General features: G+C 40.0%; 1 long non-coding RNA gene across 1 annotated transcript in view; it reads right to left on the bottom strand.

Annotated features, from left to right (window-relative positions):
* Positions 1-9,247: 9,247 nt before the first annotated feature.
* LOC120411906 overlaps positions 9,248-21,056 on the bottom strand; it is a 31,929-nt gene continuing 20,120 nt past the window's right edge. Inside the window, exons 5-9 of the long non-coding RNA XR_005604493.1 lie at positions 20,030-20,212; positions 16,237-16,326; positions 12,508-12,649; positions 11,163-11,252; positions 9,248-10,894 (exon numbers count right to left, since the gene is read on the bottom strand). This is a non-coding gene — a long non-coding RNA (uncharacterized LOC120411906). The remainder of the gene's footprint in view (positions 10,895-11,162; positions 11,253-12,507; positions 12,650-16,236; positions 16,327-20,029; positions 20,213-21,056) is intronic.

The raw sequence follows: 21,056 nt of genomic DNA, 5'->3' as shown, positions 1-21,056 counted from the left end.
CTTTTCTTTTCTTTCTTTTCTTTTCTTTTTCTTTTCTTTTCTTTTCTTTTCTTTTCCTTCCTTCCTTCCTTCCTTCCGAATTCCTTCCGAATTCCTTCCGAATTCCTTCCTCCCTTCCTCCCTTCCTTCCTTCCTTCCTGTCAGCAGAACATCTTTAGAAAATGTATAATCTTGAACCAGCCTGTGGTCTTTGTTGCATTCATGTCAGGCTAAAGTAACTTTACCTACAAGCGTTTGCTCTATTTTTCATATAACCTATAACTTTCTTTTGTTTGGTTTTTGGGGTTTTTTTTTTTTTTTTTTTTTTTAATGGATGTAGGACAACTGAAATCATTATGTGGAAAAAGCTGAAAAACCTGTATATATTTACTAATGTGTGAAGGCCTACAGGTATCATATTCTAAAGATCATTATCAGAAATGATGAGAAATAAAACAATCTTACTGCTATGTGATGAGGTTTATGAGAATATCCCTAGACAACTCATTAGTTTTAAACTGACATGAAAATCAATTAATTTTAATAGGGAATAACAGATTATGTGTTTAATAATTCATTTAATTTCATGAGGCAAAGTGAATTAGACAATGCAATGTAAATCTAATAGCAGTTGTAACCACATAATTTGACTGTTTGTCAAGAGCAAAGCATAGTGAAATGATCAAGAATTACACAGAGCGAAAAACATTAATTGTGTGTAAACTGAGTGACAGTTTCTTATAACCCTAAAAGCCTGTGAGTTCAGTGTAATTATTTCTATTAGATCTTTCCCTAAAATCGTTCTGTATCATTAATTATGTATTCATATTAAGCAGGCAAATTAATAAATAATACAAAATAACTTTTCCATGATTTTTTTCAATTCAGAGATGCTATGCAATTGACAGAGATTTTATAGACTGAAACTAAGTGAAAATTGTTTTATAGTCTGCATTAATTAATCAATAATGGCCCTGAGAGCTGGCATTTCTGTGTGTTAATGACCAGCTGAAAGAGCTGAGGACCCTATGTCGAGCAGGGGGTCCTTAACCCATGCGGTCATTAACGCTGGAGAAATGCCCAACCCCCAGGTCACTGTTGCTGTTAATCGAAGCCATGATAATTGTTATGGTTATTTTTCCATGCACACAGAGCAGTCATGTGCTTTCCATCTGAGTGGAGTATTTATTTCAGGTTAAGGAAAAACAAAACTGGAAAGAACAAAAGTGAGGCCTTGACAAGCAAAATGGCAACTGTGGGTGGCTGTGCGCAACAGACGGAGCGTGGAGCACCAGCAGCGAGATCGTGGCCATCTCAGCTGATGTGTCACAGGACACATGATTATGTTAAAGCATAAATATTATATAAAGAGGTTGTCCTTTCATATGTTTGAAAATATACATGTTGAAATACATGTTGCCATGGATACAGGTCTGCCTTTAGAGCAATGGTCTCTTTCACTTGGTAGTGACACTGTAGTAATCTATAGAATCAAGGAACGTCATATCTCCTTGTGTTAGTATGAGAAAAAAATTTAAAAAACGCATCAGAAAGACTCAAAGTGCTTTTCTTTCTACAACCAAATACCGAGGAATCAAGGCCGGGTTGAATGGGGCTATGAACAAACTGGTCTAGTGGAAGGTGTCCCTGCCTATGGCAGGAGGGTTGGAACTAGATGATTTTAAGGTCCCTTCCAACCCAAACCATTCTATAATCCTATGAACCACAACTTTGTGGGTGATTTTTCTTGTTTATAATCTGAAGAAAAAGTCTTGTCAGTGTAATTTAAACCAGAAAATATGGTCTGGCCTATAGCACATGTGCACCCATCCCTGTCTCCTTTACCAACAGCTGGGATTTGAGGCACACAGGCCAGCACAGGAGATGAAGAAGCTGACAGGGAAGGGTGTGAAAATCCACCAGCCATCCAAGGGGACGGAAGATACCGGTTCTCCACACATTCGACCAAAAGCAGCAAAATCCTCACTTCACCTTTGAAAAACAAACAGCAGTTTTGGCACACTGAACAGGAAGATGGAAGAAGCAGGTTCTGCACATCATTCTGGAATTGCAGATCTGGACAGGAGAGAACAATATTCACCTTCCAGGCTGAAAGGACTTCCTAGCAGCTCCCCAGCAAGGCAAGATACCATCTCTTGTGAGTCTTCTCCTCTATACCCACTTTTGTCATCCAAGCAATGCTGCCTACTGTGTGTGTAGGAAAGAGAGACATTTACACTGCAGCTGGCTCTTGGAGGCATGCACTGTCATAAAACCTTACTTTTATACCTTGAATTAAGGTTAAAAAAGGAAACCTTAAGTTCCCAGCCTTCTGCTGGCTCCTTCAGATTTGGAGAAAGGATAGGAGAAGAAACAAGAGGAGCCTCCTTGGCTGCACATGCTCCACAGTATGCTCTTTTTGAAGTCTCAACTTTATCAGTTGTACAGGAGGAAGCACAACAGAAAAGTCAAAATAGGAAAGAGATACATACACAGGCTGAACAAAGAAGAAGAGAGAAACAGGTATCACAAAAAGAAAACAGGCCATCATCAAACTGGATAATCCATTGGTCTTCTCTAGCATACCTTGTCCATCCATCTGCCAAAGATCCTTAGGGAACTGAGTGCTTCTGAACTTCTTTGAAGGGTCATCAAAATTTGTGTGCAGATTAAGTGTAGTTTCTTGTGTGCTACTGCATAAAACAGTGCACATAGGTGCAGTAACCCAAGGCTGGTCAGAGAATTTCCATGAGAGTTGTAATGAAATTTGTTTCACCAAAACTTTCATATGTGGCTCCTAAAAAGTAGTTTGATACTCCTGGCACACCCATTACCTCTAATATGCTTACCTGCCAACTGATGGTTTTGGTTCAAGAAAATCCCTTCACTCAACGACCACAGCCATGAAGATTTTCAGATTTTGTAGGACCTTCAGCATAAAGAACTTGTTTTGGCTGATCACACTTCTGTCAGCTTCTAGCCCTGACCCATGGTTTTACTCCATGCCAGGAGTAAAGCATCCTGGCTGATACAAAGAACTAATTTTCTATTTCTACAACTAGGAATTCTGGGAGTTTTCAATAAAAGCTAGCATTGGCAAAAAACCACAGGGATACATGTTATTTAAAAAGTTTCTCTGTCTAATCACTCCTATTGTTTTTGAAAATAAATGCTGTTTACTGATCTGTCATGTAATGTAGTGGGCTAACCAAAAATACAGATAATGCCTGGCACTGTCTCAGAAACAATTTGTGTTAGCTAACTGAATGCACCTAAGCAAAAGAATTGTTAAGTGCTTGGCATTTGCATGCTTAAAGTATGCTTCCCCAAGTCTTTTAGTAAAACACAAATTTGCTAAAAAGAACACTGTTAATATTTAGTCTGACAGAAAACTGTTAATATTCAGTGTTAAAAGCAGACATAGGAAATATGGAAAATAGAAATATTTTATGTTTTAAGAAGTCATAAATTCAAGCACAAATATTTTCATTTAAAAGGCAAAAAAAAATTGGTAATTAGTGTTTTGATTAAGTCCTTGCAGCTCTCATGCCTTTAATCGTTCTAAAACCTGGCACAAGAGTACACACAGAAAATCTGAGCATATTGTCTGAAAGTCCTTAAGGAATTTAAAATAAATGCTTAAATGAATCTCTCACTACTGCCATGCAACAAATGCCCAGATGTATTCATAGTGATGCGCCCAATTAAGTTTAGAAGAATTGCATGAGTTCAGTTTCAGCAGATTTCTATTGATTCTCCTAGTTAATAAACAGTTAAAGGATGAAGTGAGTTTTTAAAAAATATAAGTGCTTTAAAGGTGCTAGAGAGGAAAACCATAGTACTAAGTGGTCATGTGGCTAGTGCCATTCATCTTGGTAGTGACTATCTGTCAAAAGTGGCAAGAGCCCTGTTAACAGCCATGACCTGTGCTGTAATGAAGGGAGAGTGCACAGCAAAGTGTCCATTATCAGGCAGTTGGGAGCAGTAAATTGGTGCAGTTTGCCTCAATCTTGCAGCAAGTTGAGATGTAAGATAGGTGGGGATCAGCAAGCAGCACTTTTATCCTATGATCATTTTTGTCAGATCGCATCAGAGTAGGAACTTACTCAGATTCATGATTTCAATTAAATAAGTTCCCTCACTGAGTGACCGCTGCCATGAACGTTTCCTGTGGTCCTGTATTTATAATTGTGTAAACACACCTTCTAATATTTGGACAGGGAGAGAGATGGAGAAGCAGTAAGGTAAACGACATTAAGATGATAGGTACAATCAAACAAATCTTGCACCTTCTCAACAGGGCTAACAGCTTGCAGTAAAATAGGCAACCTCTGTTACCTATCCATTAACCTAAGGTACTTATATCCAGTTCTAACTAGGAAAATTCGTTTCAGACTGTTTGCAAAACAACAAAACGCACAAGCAAAATTCCACCTCTGTTCAATCCCATGCAAATGAATTATGCTGTTACCATTTTCCTGGGGAATAAGCCCAAAACTCCAGGTGACACCCAATGTCTGCTCTTCAGTGCATGGAGATGAAAAATTCTGGATGACCTCTTAAACTATCAGTCAGAATTAACCCTTAGGGACCCTGCAGTAAACTAGACAAGAAAACAGAAGACAAATGTACTTGTCACCACCACTCATTCACCTCTTTATAGCAGCAAAAGCCTTTCAGATCAGCCCATCTGCTTTCCAGACACTGGATATATTTCCCTAATCAGATGTTGTCCCTATTCCTACCCCATAACCTAAATGAGGGATACTAAAACTTCTGTAATTCTGTAATTCTGTGCAGCACTTCATTATATGTCTCTGACAAATTCTTCCCCTATTGTGAAAGATGTGTGCTTTCCCTGCCAGCTCCCAGCCGAACAGGTAGTTTGAATGATGGGCAGAGAAGTAAAGCTCATGTCCAAATATCATTATATTGAAAATGATCACAGCTTTACCCTGTTCCCCAAACACCCCACATCATCATCTTCCACATGTGGGTCAGTCCTATAGAACTGAATAGAAAATGTGGGGTTTTTTTCTTTCCATAGGTGCATTAAATCAACAGATGGACGCCTTTTTCTCTCTCTTAGTCTATGTCAGCACTGCAACATCCAACTCTCAAGGAAGGACTTGGCTTCTGTTATGTGTTGACAGAGACCAGCAGCAAATAAAAAGCTTTTGCAACCTTTAAGAAGTTGCACTTATACCTTGCCTACCTTAGCAGGTTTTTGAAAATTGATAAGGGACCAGGGAGAATGCCCCTAGGCTCTCTTTTTTTTTCATTTTTATGTTTTTCATTTCAGGAAATTTAACTAAGCATTTGCTAAGACAAAGTGTTGAAAATCACTCCTTCCCTCCTGTAATATGCATTTCTCAGAAAACCTACAGCAGGATATTTATATATATTTATATATATATATATATATATATATATGTATGTATGTTAAAAAAAACATCCCAAAACAACCCTGATCACAAACTTTTAAAGACTGAATCTATTTTGCTACAAAATGATTACGGCTATCAGCTTCTTGGGTGGGAGCACATGGGCACCTGAGAACTATAAAGGCAAGCAGTGTCGAGCACGTCATCTTGGGACATGGCACTAGCAAACATTACATTTCTTGCCTGGTCTCAGGGACACACAGCTGAGCCTTTCCTTAGCTTGTACAGGCATTTATTGCTTCCTCCTATGTTCTGTTTATTTGGTTGCCTTCTTATCTGTGGGAGGCAGCAGCCTCCTGTAGTGCTGCAAAGTTTTTGTCCTGTTGGTGCTTATTGCAGAATAGGCACATACATATGCATGCATGTAAATTAAAAAAGCTATTTTTGATCAAATTCACATGAATGTGATCAGTCTGTAAACTATGACACCCTCAATAAACAAATGGCTGGTAAAGGAATTCAGTTTGGGGGTCATGTTTTTCATAGGAGCTACACAGAAGGCTACAGGATTAGGACATTTTGTAAAATCTTGGCATTTCTGTTTGAGAAGGCTTGATGTCAGCAGCCCACATAATACTCTAACAATCAGTAGGGATGTCTGCACCAGGGGGTTACTTTAACTCCTACAAAATCACAGTTCCCATGTAAGTGAAGGTAAAGCCGTCTCCCCTTCAGCTTGTGAACAGGCACAGAGCACAGAATGGAACCAGGACAGAACCTAATTTGATAAATTTTTTATCATCTTGGACATATTTGGAGAGAAATGTGCCAGAGGAAGATTTCAGAGCTGGAAGGAAGGGGAATATTGTGGAATGAGGATCTCTCCCATAGACCTGAAACGTCCCTCCCAGTTCTCCCCTGTGCTCAGGGCGCAAGTTAAAAAGACTGCTGATATCCCTAAAAGCAAGTACGGGATATGTAGCAATGAATTCAGAAGAGGCTTAATAATATTAACAGTTCTCTGGATATTTAGGATACCTGATAGGAAGAGGGTCTGCTTATCCATTTTAGACCTTTACCTCAAGTTAAGGGAAAAAAAAATATAAAAGAAAACCAAAAACCAAAACCAAAACAAACAAAAACCAACCAAAAAACCCCCACAAAAATACAAAAAAAGCCCAAACAAAAACAAACAAAAACAAACAAACAAAAACACAAAGAAAACCCCCCCAAAAAACCCAACAACAAAACAAATATGGCCAGTGACAGCTCTAAATAATCCCAGGGTACACTACAGGTTTAATCAGATAACCACAGGATGAAAAAATAGACTGAAATGCCACATCTAATCTGCCCGAAAGTAGGGTGAAAATTTCCCTTCCCGTATTAGCACAAGCATAACTATGCACTGAATTCATGTTGATGCTGGGATCCACACCTGCAGGTACACTGAGACTGTTGCTTCATTTTTACTTTGCTGCAAAGCTGTCAGCATTTCTTACACAACTTACACATGCTAATCATCAGGACTAACCAAGAGATAACCAGGATTTGTATGTCATAACTATTTGGGTTATATAAGGCCTGCAGAAGAGGAGTTTTTGCTTGTAAATTGGGGCTGTTCTTTCTCACAGGCTGCAGTGTACTGTTACAGTGAGGATACTGCAACAAGTGTATCAGACAACAAGGCTCGTGGAAAATAAATATACATATATGGACCGATTCTTGGTAGATGTTTCAGAGATGTTTATTTCAGCCACATGGCCGGGGCTCTGCCAAGGAACTGCTCAATCACAGGACCCAAGGGTCCTTGCCTGTGCAGGGGAACACAAAACAACCAGTGTGGAAAGAGGCTGACCAGGGGCAGGGAAACCCCATGTCTCCCCCCCAGAGCCACTCTCCCAGGACCCCACGGCAGGGGGGAGGGCCCCAACATTTCACCCATTTATTTTTTACAAAAAGAGATTTAAAACTTAACATTGAAAACAACTGGATAAACATAACAAGGACAGTTTCAAAACAAAACAAGCCATCCTCCTGAGTCTTTAAATGTCCAAACAGATTCTCTGGAACATTTTAAGGCTGACAGAAGGGAGACAGGACTCTCTGGGCATGCTTTGTGGGGAAACTGAGGCAGGAGAGGCAGAAACTGAGGCAGAACTCTAAACAACAATAGTTAATTTCTTCCCTCCCCCTCTTCATCCCCCACTCAGCATTGGAAAGGGATTTTTGGGGAAACAGTTGGCAAAGGCATGGTTTTGTGAGGGAAACCATGGGTGAAAAAACAGATTGGGAATACACTGGGGGTAACAGGATATAGGGTAAAAGGGAAAGGTGGGATTAGGAAAGGGAGACTGTAGGTGGGGCTTATAATGGAGATATTGTCTAACATGACTATGATTTTTAGCATATATACTGCCTTTTACAGGAACACCATCAGGCCCAGTGACCTCTGCTGCTTGTAACCCTTTTCTACCTTGCACAATTTTGAACTCTACTACTTCTCCATCTCCTAAACTTGGGATGAAGTTTTTAGGGTTATTCTTTTTAATAGCAGTTCTATGAATGAATATGTCTTGCTGGTTTTCACATCTCATTATAAAACCATAATTTTGGTTAACATGATACCATTTTACTATTCCTAAAACCTTAGCTATGGTGATTTTTTCCTTTTTCCAAGTGGCTGCTGTTTTCTGTCTTGCTGCGTTTTTGCTTTCTCTTTCGCTCGCTCCTGTGTTGGAACTACCAGGGCTGCCGGAGCTGCTCGTGCCTGCGCATTTTTCCCGGGGTCGCATTTGATGCTACTCAGGCCGAGCCAGGCCACTCAGCTCCCCGCATGCCGCCACCTCTGCTTTCAGCTGCGCTGCCGCTGCCTGGTGCTCTGCCCATGTCTCAGCCAGGCCCCCGAGCAACAACACCCCTGTGCCCTGCTCCAGCGCGCATTTCGGCTGGGCGCAGCTCTGCTCCACTGCCACCCGGCCACCAGCCGCTGCCCATGTGCTGCCCCTCTCACGGGGCTCGCTCCACCACGCACTGCAGGGGCTGGGCAGGCACCACCGGGTCGCCCCACTCCCGCCACACCTCACTCCGCTGCCGACACTGCAGCTTGAGCTGCTCTGCCCGCGCGTGGGAACTGCCTCGCTGCTGCTCGGAGAGGGCTTGGTCCACATGGCCATGGTCGCATGGTCCCTGAAGCAGTTTTAACTTCGCAAGGACACAGCTGATGTTGTTCAACAGTCTCGGTAATTAAATAATATTCACGAAAATATTCTTCCATCGGCATATATTTTGACTCAGAAATTAACTCTGTCCAAACAGTCTTCCAAAAGTCTTTGGTAAGAATCAAATCCCAATAAACGTAGAAAAAGTTCTTAAACAACCATGAAAGGAAATATTTCAGTTCCTTTTGAGCTTGAATTAAGCTAAAATTTACAAATCATTGTTCAAGAATCTTTTCAAGTTTAAGATAAATGTCCATATGCGGCTCTGAGAGCCAAGAGTCTTTTCATGGTTTCTCCATAGTTTAGAGATGGAACAGCAAAATGAAAACAAGAAGAGAAATCCAGAGTTTACTCACAAATCAGTCACTGTCCTTAGGGATTGGGGATCGTTCTGCTCGCATTACCACCATTTGTTACAGTGAGGATGCTGCAACATGCGTATCAGACAACAAGGCCCGTGGAAAAGAAATATATGTATATGGACCGATTCTTGATAAATGTTTCAGAGAGATGTTTATTTCTCCAGCCGCATGGCCGGGGCTCTGCCAAGGAACTGTGGCAGTCACGGGACCCGAGGGTCTTTGCGCGCGCAGGAGAACACAAAACAACCAATGGGGAACGAGGCTGACCAGGAGCAGGGAAAACCTGTGCCTCCCCCTCAGGTCCCCTCTCCCAGGACTACATGGCAGGGGGAGACCCCAACAGTATACTACCAGAAACACAGAGCTAGAAGCACAATGCAAGTGATGAACTCCGCACTGCTCATATAGCAGGAAAAATTCATTTTGGAAGGGTTGGAACCATCTGTTCCTACCTGTATAATGGCACTTCTTACAACTTGGCAGCTAAAACCAGGCTGTAAAGGGGGAGTAGAAGCTGCAACTTCCTCTCTGTGTCTTTGCAGGGTGGTGGGAAGTGAAGGGAAATAAAATTGTCCACATTAGTTGATACACAGGCAAAACTGTAATTTTGGAGGGGGGGGATTGTTTACCTTAAAAGCTTTGTAAATCAGCTTGAAACTGAATTAAACAGGTGGCTGACCACCTGTACATAATGATTAACTGTGCTTACACAATAATTTATGTGAAAACGCTGTCAAACCCTGATAACATCACATCTGCTCCTACTGTAGTATTGTGCAGAATGTTTGAATGTACTATTTCTTTGAAAAAACAGTTAGGTGTTGCTGATCTTTCTTCCATGTGTATTGCATTGAGGTACAGTGTTTGCACCGGAAAGTTTAGTATTCTTCCAACTGTTATAAATTTTTAAGTATCTTATTTGTGCACGTTTGGTCATTTGAACCAAAAGTTAAGTACTGAAAAGTACCTGAATTAGTCTAATAAACCATTACATTTTTAGTATTAAAATTGTTATTGAAACACCTTACTACTTATAAATATATATATTCAATTGCTGCTCTGCATGTATTTCAACATACTGGAGTTTTCTTTACCTTTGAGAATATTATAAACAAAATGCTTTGGTCTTTATTCAAATTCTAATTTATGCAAGTAAAATCACATTTTGCCAGACACTATTTTAAGCAAGGAGTACGTTTAGGTCTGTGAATTACACTGTCAGAATCAAAATCAGAATCTGACTACATGGCGTGTGTTCCCATCCTGTTAAATCTGCATATGAAAGCACAGTGTTAACCAAACACTCGTGAATTCTGGCTGATGTGATCACCACACCACTCATCCATCCAACCACTCAGGTGAAAGGCTGTGAAAGAGCTCCAGAGTCCATGCGGGTTTACAAAGGAGAAGGTGAAATTCGTATCAGTTTATCACACACAGTACTGAAGACAAATAACTTCAGACCTGTTTCATGATCTTTTCATCCAGCCCTCTTTTGAAAGGGCTCCAGGTTCCCTCAGTGAGATGTGGCAGTCCCCAGCTTGTTGTCACTTCAGTCATTCACTGGCAGTGCTCAGTTACATCCAACCTCCATCTCAGTGGGAGAATTTAAGTTTGGTGACATTCTTGCATAGAACACCCAGGTTCTTGCACAATTGGGAAGTACTATAAAATGCTTGGGAATGGCAAATCAGATTCACTGGATTAGAAAAAATAGTAACAACCATACATTCTAACAAACTGCTAATATTATCCCATTTATATCACAGCAGCACGTTCAATTAATTGTACATTTACATGTCTGAAGGAACTCAGTCCAGGAGTTTTCAAGTTCTTCATTAGTTATCTTAAATTCAAACCTTAAAGGTACATATATGCTTTTTGCTTGTTTCATGTCTTCATTGTAAAAAAATAAAATAGATCTGCAATTGCAACCGTGTTTCTTTTCCTAGAAAAATATAAAAGAGACTAATAAACCTCTTCTGCTATACCATAAAGAATGACATAATTTTTCTAAATTAGTCCTAGTCTAATACTAATATTAGAATGCCAACAGACAGATTCTTATCTGCCTGTACCCCTGAAGACACCTCTCAGGGCAATGACAAAAGGAAATTCAAGGTCTCTGAGAATGATGCTTGTAAACTCTAGGTTATCAAAACAGGTCCAGGATTCCCCTTGACACCAGCATCCATGAAAACAGGACACATACGTACCACTTCATCAGGAAAAATACGCTTCTGTTGCCTGCGTGTTGCTGTGCCGGTCCTGTTATCCACAGCTCCTGTTTCTGTGTTGCTGGTTCTCTGCATTCACAGTAGAACAAATAGCATAACTATCAGTTAGGAGAGCTTCAAACACCAATTGCAGTGGCAACATTTCTAGCACGATTAAAATTCTAGCCTAACTCACATTTGATTTGGGGAGTCACTACTTCTTAACAGGATAAATGGAAGAATCCATTGAAAAAATACATAACATGTATTTTCTGTCTCCAGCTGAGTCTATATAGTCAGTTGGCCTCTGGACCCTTGGATTTTATATCTATCCCATCACTTTCCAAGCTATAATTCACTCCTTGTCTTTCAGCACTATGCTAACATGAACAGGCTTTTTTTTACCATACAAAATCCTCTGACAAATACATTTGATGACTCATAATTGTTCTGCTTTGTTTCTTGCAGGGATGCCAAGAGCACTATGTCCGTTGCTCAGGAGTTGACTGAATTTATTAACACTTATCATTAATATTAACCATATCCTTTCATTTTTTTAAAAAAAATCCCTGCCATCATTGTGAAGGATTTCTTTTTTATAAAAATATAGAACAGATGTTAATCTAAAATAATCCACTCAAGCAAGTGTTCAGAAAAAGACTAGAGGGAGAGGCCAGTCATCCTTAATGAAACACTGGTTTGAAAGCCACGGTTGCCCAAAATCACAGTTCTGTCCCTTCTCTTTTTGGATGCCTCCACTTGTTCTTATTTTGGAGTGAAGATTCCCTGAGCATGGATTGCAGGTTGGGTCTCTTCTGAGGTAATTTCTTTCTATTAAAAAAAAGGTAGAAAAGGTCCTGCTACACTGACACTCCATTGTAGTGTTTAATTCACACATGTTGCGTGGATTTTGCTCTTTTCCCCACTTTTAGAGAAGAGGTTAATATCTTGAGCACCCAGCAAACATATCACACTCATGCCATGTTCTCCCATAGAGAACCTCCTTTTCTCTTGAAACTGACATGGCAAATCATTAATGGGCTGAAACACAAAAAGTACAGCCAAAAAATGTGCTGGTAGCATAGCAGCTCCTCTTGGATAGGAAAGTATTCCCTTCATTTAAATCTCCCCAACTCTGGTACACTGTCTTTTATTAAAAAAAGTCCTTTTTATTTCCTCTGTTTCTGTGTTGTTATTTACCCACTTGATGTCAGACACCATGCAAGCAAGGATTATTGGCAATTCTGCTTTTAGGTAATATAGATATGTCTTTATTATTGTGTTTTAATACAAAGAAGTAATTACAGCGCTTGTTTTGGTAATGTCACTAATAACAAACACTCACAAGCTGCAAGAATTTGAAGCAGGAGAGAACCCAGGACATAGATGTAGGCATCAACTTCTCTCACATTTCAAAGCTGTCTGTATGTACAACTGTGTGTGCTTTGGTAGGGTATTCATCCCACCATCTCTGTCCTGGCCATGATCTGCAGAAACATAAATAAAATCAGAGTTTAGTTCAGATTTTGACCCAGGTTCCCTTTTTTAAACAGTTTTGTTACTTCTGTTTGTGTTTTGATTTTTTAAAGAGTATCTGGGCTCATCGCCTACCTCATTTTCTGATTGCCATAAGGGCTGATACAGAGAAGACAAGCACAGGCTGATGTAGCTGTCTTCTTGATCCTCTTCCCAGCTATCTCTGGTGGGCAGGTAGTCTGCATCAAAGTACGCAATGATTCCTGACAATTTAGAGCTAGAACAAAAATCCTGCAAACAGCTGAAATTCTTTTCACTCATGGATATGTTTCTTGAGCTTTATTATATGTAATGGTAATAAAAGTATGCATCAGGGTGTTACAGGCAGATAAAAGATGACATCTCTTGGTGTTTGCAATATGAAGGTTGAAAAACAATGTAGCAGATATGGACTACATTGGACCTCCTAAAATAAGCATCAGATTAGAGATGTTGGTCAAAAGCAACAGTCAGGAAGAGACAGAATTAAGAACACAAATATTAGGAGCCAGGTTTTGTGTACTGGTTTCTAGTTATTTTTTTCCAGACACCACCAGGTCCCCAAAGCAGCACGTTGTGTAGTAACCTCAGCTGGCACTAGAACCAATATTTCTCTTGCAAGCTGAGATTCATCTCATCTGACTGTAGATGTCTCAGAGACAGATGCTGAAGTCCACACCAGTTATTCCTGGTTTCATCTAAAGCTAGAGAAGATAAAGAGGTACAGTGTCCACAGAAGGGATTTATTTCACACAACTTAAACATTTTCCTTAGGGTGGAGCAAATCCCCACTAGAATTGCCTTTTACTCCTGCTTAACCATAAAAAGAGCTAAGGATGACAGGGGCAGACTTAGATACCCAGCTTTAGACATGCCAGAGAGAAAAATAAAACCCCAAACCAAACTCAAAGTCCTAAAGATTTCAGAGGAATTCTGAGAAATCCCTGAATGACAAAAAGTTGGAGGAAAACCACAAATTGGTCAATTACACTTCAGTCATCTTCATGAGCCTTGGAGGTCTTATAAAGATTTTCTTTGAAAATATACTAAAAAGAGGTCTAGAATGAAGGCTGATGCGAACAGCCAGGAGTCTCTGACAACTTGGAGAATTGCTCTGCCTTTCACTGGATATTTTCCAGTAATTGCTCATTTTAAATCTGAGTGATTTCTTGATAACACACTTAAAGATTTTTTTCTAAAATGACCTCTTTAGCTAATGACTTAGATGAGACATTTTTTTGCATTTGCTGCAGTCATTGTCTTTCATATTCGGTGACTGAGTTCCTGCTGTCAGCAGATGAGTTCCTATCTGCATGTCCTTAACAAAGAGATTTAACAATAGATGCAGTTTTGATCAGATTTTTTCAATTCTGCCTTTAGCATACAGTCACTCAATATTTAAAATTAGATATTGAATGATGTCAAAATATAACAGCACTTTTTTCTGGCTCTTTATATATAAAAATTTTGGGACCTGCCTTACAAGCCTCTTGAATCAAAGACATTTTTCTTTAAGTTTTTTGTTACTGAGTGCCAGTGAGAACCAGATTTATGAAACCAGTGAGAAACTGTGAAAAATATTGCAATAAAGGGGTTAGGACAGACATGAAATCCTTGACTATGACTCTATATTTTGATCAAGTTCTGTATTTTTAAAAAATATTTTTTGTTTAGGTTTTCTGTATGGAAAGGTCTTGGTGTTGCATGGTGAAGCTGACAGACAACGTTGAACAACATTGCCATAACATGGTTTGCTTCTGATAGCCTTACCAGGGTCACTCAGTTAGTTGATCTACATTTTGTGCCTGTTATTTCTCTTTTGGATCCCACTGCACAAGGCTACACCGAGGAGCAAGGAGATGGTCCTGAGGATCTTTCCCGTTACTCTATACTTTATTTACAATAAATGTTTCTGTGCATACGGAATACATCAACTTCATACCTAAACAGGAGTTTATTGCCCCACAGTCCTTTGATGTGATTATTAGACTTCAGCTAACGCCACTTGAATTTGCAAGAATTGCCAACAAGACATACTTTCAAAGAAAATATTTGATGCACACATCATGACTCCCTTTACAAAATGCTTCCTTTACAACCTCAAACCAATGTTATTTTCTACATGGCCTTTTAAGCAGAAGTTCTGTCCTTTGTGTGCAAAGTAGGACTTATTCTTGCAACCACATTAGCTCTAAGCAGAAACACCTCATTTATGTTTTCTTTCCTCCTTTGCCACAGATAGAACAAAAAATTAGCACCAAGAGTTTCTCACCTATACTTTTTGGCATCTTCATCATGGGAATTCAAAGAGGCAGTGTCCACCCAGTCTTTTATATGGGAAAGAATACTTGTCCAGCTAAATACCTGGCTACAGGGGAGATTGTTCTGAAAAAGTTAAACTGTTTTGTGAAAAAGATTGCAAATCATTGCTTTGTGACAGTGTAGCCATAAAACATCTGACCTTATGTTTTATCAGTTTGAAAGACTAGAAAATACCTACAAGAAGGTGCTCACTAATACAATAAAATCTCTAAGAGTTAGAGTCTTCTTTGTTGCCTCATAACTTTGTCTCATAGGAGGTTTTAGTTGTGTTAGGGATATCAAGGTCCCATACTTTCAGAAGACCAGTTTTTCAAAAATTTCTCAGGAGGCTGGCTTCAGGCTTCCCATTTTGAACACCAGGCTCACAGAGGCATCTTTTTTGGGCCTATGGTTAAAAATGCATGGCTCTGGAGTATTAGGGAAGGTCTGCCCTATGCAAGGATGTGTGGTGCACAGATCCCTATGAAAGCACTGGCCAGGCTATGTCAGCCCTAGAAGGATGGCTTGTTTGTGGAGACCTGTGTTTGGAGTTAGTGGGTTCTGCAGCAGGGAAGTTTTAGTAAATCAGGTGATTAAGCACAGATAAGTCAAGCAGTTTGTTGCTGCATTGAGAGTTACTCTGTTGCCTATTTTGCTTATGCCAGAGACAAAAAACCCCTGAGTTGGCTGATACTTCTGAGAAAGGCGTCAAAGACGTGCTTCATCCTTGCAGCCTCCCTCATTCCTGCCATGCCTTCATTTGTCCAGCAGCAACAAGGTTCCCATGCAGGTCCCCCATTATCCAGACCTCTCTTCTTCCCAGGCCAGGAACAGTCTGGCTCCCAGTCCCTGGCTGCAGGTTTTGCCTGTGCTGATGAAATGATCTGAGCCAACCTTTCCAGAGTGAGTATCTCCACGCAGTGTTACTCTGAGCCATGTACATGGCACATATCTGTCTGGAAGAAGCTTTACTGTGCAATGCAGAGACGTGCCCCCAAAGATACAAAGAGTTAACACAGTGTAATTTTCTTAATAAAACTAAAGGCAGTGCATAATTTTTTTTATAAGCTATGGCAGGCTATGTGACACCATGTAATTTTTGAGGAATTTTATACTTTGCAAGGAAACAACAATACCCTGTATCTTTTTAAGACTGGTTTTTTTCCTGACAAAAATATCTATTTGTTTTGTTCTGATTGCAGTATAAATATTGCAGAGAAGACATTTAATGATGGCTACAAAGATTCTTTTATTTTACCTTGTGAAGGGACATTTCAGAAGTTTATCAGGCATATTCATCTCAAGTGAATGAAAAATAATATGCACTGTAGATTTGCTGAAGTAGACCCTACAGGAATAAATGCAACAGTAAAGCATTAGACAGCATTAACATATGCAAAGTATCCCAAACTCTTCTGTGGCTTATTTGGTAAATCAGTAACTGTATGGTACAGATAGGTAAAGGTAGGAACTCTTAGTGTCATCATTCTACAAATGAGAGATGCTACTATGAGCAGCTCAAGCTGCAGCTCTCCCCTGCTGGCTGCATGTGTTGAGAACCACAAGCAACATCACTGAGCCTGACGTAGGAGAGACACCTGCCTTGCAGACACTCATGAAAGGGATCCCTCCAAAAAATCTCACATCTGCTTGGAAGTATGATCCCCCTTTGACATCACAGCTGGGATAATGTGCTTATGCTTCAGCACTTGCACAGAGTCACATGTAAAATTAGGCCCAGTGTGATGAAAAGACAAAGACAGGACTTAAATGCATGGTGATTGTCAAAAACCAGCTTCTCTCCAGATTCTCTCTTGCAAATGTAACATAACTCAGTCCCTGCTGCTTAGGTCAGGAAAGTTGAAACAAATTACCTTTTTAGTAAGTCAGTTTTCCTTATTTGGTTTAAATAAGAAAACTGGTCCCAGGTGTAGAGTCCCCTTTAGCAGTGACTGGACTAGGAATAATATCTGGTGTTGATTTATGTGGGAGAAGGTGCTGACCTTAGTCTGAGCAATGAATGGGTTCGAGAGCCAGTGCCCTATACTCTGATGAGTTTGGAGGCAGAAGTCTATTGCTGAAAGTGAAGGGTTCTGGGAACTTCAGACTGCTCTCACCAGGCAGGAGTAATTACAGAAACCTGCTGGCACCTCTAGCTTCAGCTCCCTGCCTAAAGCAGGAGCTTGCAGACTTAGAAAGCAGCAGTCATTCAAGAGGCTGGAGATCAATGTTCACCACCAATGGATTCCAGGCAGGTTGTGAAACAACTTGTAACTGGCCATCAGTCCTGGCTCAGTCCCTGATCCCAGTGGCTATGGCCTGATGATTGCTTTGGGCTAAATGTTGCAGCTTATTCTCTAGCCATGGCTTTTCCAAATGCTGGGAATGACTTGTTTACAGACTCAATCCATGGCCACCTCCCCCTTTGAAGGACCACCACAGTCCTACTGCTCTGTAGCCCTCACATAACCTTCCTATGAGGGGAGAACATCTTACTCTGGTTTATTTTCAGCTCACCATCCCATTAACCACTCTGAATTATTCTTCTATCAAACCTATTTATTTCTTCCCCTACCATCTCAGAAGCATAAACCTATTTTCTGTCTCTGTGTAACTGATTTAAATGCTTGCTTTTCTGAAGCACCATACACCAATTTAGTGGAATCCTTGACTACTGCATCTGCTAGTTATTGTTATTGCTACATTGTACTTAACTACATTTTTGAACTTTTTTCTTATTGATGGGTATTTCAACCCATTCTTTCATATCTATAAAGGAGACAGACAATTGTAACAGTAATAATGTAAGATATGTTTCATCCTTTTGAAGAACAAGACAAGAAAGCACATTGCAATATACACTCAGATTTTGAAATTACAGAATTTAAAAATTGAAGTCTCATGAACCTTAAAATTACTAACAGAAAGACTACTTGGTCATATTTTTCAAAATGAGATTGAAAGGGCAGTAAGCAGAAGGCATAGCCAGTGTTAGACATTTGGGAGCAATGTGTAAGTAGTGTACACAAAGCTGTTTTGATGGTTAAACAGAGATATATGTTGCATGTGATTTTAAAAAAATCTGAAGTAGATTAAACATGTGATTTCCTTACATTTTGGTGTCACTGAGTCATGTCTGTAGATCCCAGTGGGTGCCTAATAGCACCTTTAAACATCTGAAGACATTTAGACAGCTATGATTGAGGAGTCCTGCTAAATGGGAACAGGGAACTTTCAAGCTGCTGCTCACCCTTTGCTGGGAGATACCAAAGGGGTGAATTAATAACAGAGAGTTCGAAATGACGTAGAAAAAAAATAGGGAAGACAATAAAAATGAAGAATTCATGCTTGTATATATATAAATGTATGTATATGCACACACATTCAGACCTAAAGTCGGGGCAGTATTTAAGTTCATGTGAAACCAGAATAGGAATAGGAGGTGTTTTATCTGACTACATGCTTGATTGCAGGAATTCTTATAAATGAACCCTCAGGAGCTCACAGCTGAAAGGATGATCCATTTGCTACTTGCCATGTTATCTCTGCTAAGAGGTGTAAATGAATATGAAATTCACTTCTGCATGACTCCTGAAAATGACAAAGCATTTCTTATCTAACTGTGGAATAAGAAAGATGATCCACAGTTACTAATGGTACTGACGTGTAATCTTGTCTGACATTCCTCCTACAAGCATTTATTAGTAATTTGCTGAAGAGAGGACATATGACTAACAGGGGTCAGTTAGTCATTGAGTTTGGGTGAATTTCATGTTTGGATCCTGTGAAAGGCTGATCTCTGACTATCTTAGAAACACTTAAATATAAAGTAATCACCAATGGCAACACATAGGAAGAACTAGCTCTTGTTTATCAAATTTATTTCCTAGTGTGCATAAGCACTGCTTCAGACCAATCCCAAAATGATGAATTTGTTTTCAAAACTTCTTTCAAACTTGTCCTATAGTTTTTGGTTTTTTTTTTTTGGGGGGGGGGGGGTGGGTAGGGAAGGCAGGGGAATGATGAGTGATGGGGCAGTTTACCATCCATTTCCCTTTCCCCTTTTTAAATTTCATATTAATTTTCTGGAAAGAAAAAGCGCATTTCCCTCTTGGTCTCTTAAAAGTATAAAGATTAAATAGATACCAAGTTGTCTCAATAACATATTCCCAGAATAAATGGCTTCTGGAACACTGTGCTATCTTCAAGCTTTCTCACCCACTGGGGTTACAGATGAAGTGCTGGGTAAAGTAGAAGGACTACTTACAAGGACTTTAACTCAATTTCTATTCTGATTCTATGGAGCAGCTCAAAGAGGAGATGCAAGAAATTCTTGTACCATAAATCAACTTAATTCGTTCCCTCTTGGAAACAATATTAATGGAGATAGTGCCTGTGGGCTGTACCCACAACAAGGAGTGTGGGGCCAAGAAGAGTGGCTACTTGGAGTGGAACAGCTCGTGCAGAGGATATGAAGATCTCGTTATTTACAGTTCAGGGTTTTTCCACCTCTGACATGCTCTAGTCTGATCCTGTGATCTGCATGCCGCAGGAATTTGCTCCAAAGGAATTTGCTCTGGAGAGATTGGCAGGTAAAGGCTCACTGAATGAAGATAGCGAGGAAATCTGCTGTATAAGCACAAACCCCAGCTGTAGAGTCGATGTAACACACCCTGACTGCACAGCCTTGGAAAGTCTTCACACTTCTTATCCCAATTCTGAGAACTTTTACAGTGAGTGGCATTTGAAAAAGACTAGGATTTTTTCTGGGTGTTACCCTTGCATTCCTGGGGAGCTGAAACTTAAACACTGGCATTACATGTCTGAAGTCTTTTCTGGAGTGGATATATGTAACCTTAAATGTTTTTTGGTGTTGGTTTTGTTTTTAGGGTTTGGGTTAAGATCAAGGTTTTTTTTTTTTTTAATGAATTTCAGTGTAAATTAAGGCACATTTTTCTAGGACACAGGGCATGTTGGAAATGTTCAGAGGGAATTATCATCTCCCATTACTTTTTGATTGGTACTTAAATGGGTAATTACTGTGGGCTTACCATGAATGTTGTCTGACAGCACTGCTTTTGAAGTGTTGCTCACAACTTCCATCAAAGAAGTTCCAGTTCTTGCAGGTTATCTGCTTCCCTATGCTCAACACTGCAACTGGTTGCAGGGAGTCAGCAGGATGTGTTCAAGTCTCCTCCAACAGTGATGGATAGATGGATTTATATAGACACATTCTATGAAGACAGAAGTTACAACTTTGTTGAAGTATAGTATGCAGGTGCTTTAGGTAGTCTTAAAGTCTTTAAGCAGCTTTTTAAATAATCTTAGAAAAATGTCCCACTGCTATGGGAAAGGAGTTTCTCTAGAAAGTATGAGAAAGTTTAGGAATTGTGCTAGAATTTAATATCTTTCTGTCACAGATGGGATCTCTGAGATAGAGAGTAGCTAATGAGTCGCCTGATGTCATAAAACAGCTGAGGGGATGGTCATGAAAACCTGCTGCCCTTTTGCCCAGAACTGCTGTTTTGTCTTCCTAAACAGCCTGCTGGAGCTGCCTCTGCTCTGAGCAGGAGATTGGCCCAGATGATCTTCAGAGACCTCTTCCAACATCAACTTCTTGATGATTCTCTCACAGTTCCACCATTTTTCTCTGTTCTGTGTTTCACTCACCGGCTTTATAGTTTTGAAAGAAAATGTGGTAAAAATCTAACAATACTTTATTTGGGTTTTTTTAAAGCTAAAAATATCATGCATTACTTCTCAGTGTTGTTCTGAGGCTATAGCCTTAGTCTCTCGAAAGTCACACACAGACAAAGAATTCATCTTCCTGTGGGTCCTTACGGAGCCCAAATTCACTGCCCTATAGGAAATATGTGTGCTTATGCATGCAAAGTGACACACTTAAATGCTGCAGTGCTAAGACATCCTTCCTAATCTGCCAGGATCTGAGTTCTGAGACCTGCTTCAGCTGACATGGAGGAGGAGACCAGATACTAAGGCAGGGAGGAGTAGAGGTGTTGCTTATATACATCACCATCCTGAGCTCAGATGTCATGTGGTTACGTCAAAAGGAATTGA

The sequence above is a fragment of the Corvus cornix genome, chromosome 2 (assembly GCF_000738735.6).
Source record: "Corvus cornix cornix isolate S_Up_H32 chromosome 2, ASM73873v5, whole genome shotgun sequence".
Lineage (NCBI taxonomy): Eukaryota > Metazoa > Chordata > Aves > Passeriformes > Corvidae > Corvus > Corvus cornix.
The sequence above is the reverse complement of the archived record's forward strand: the minus strand, read 5'-3'. Positions and strand labels throughout refer to the sequence as shown.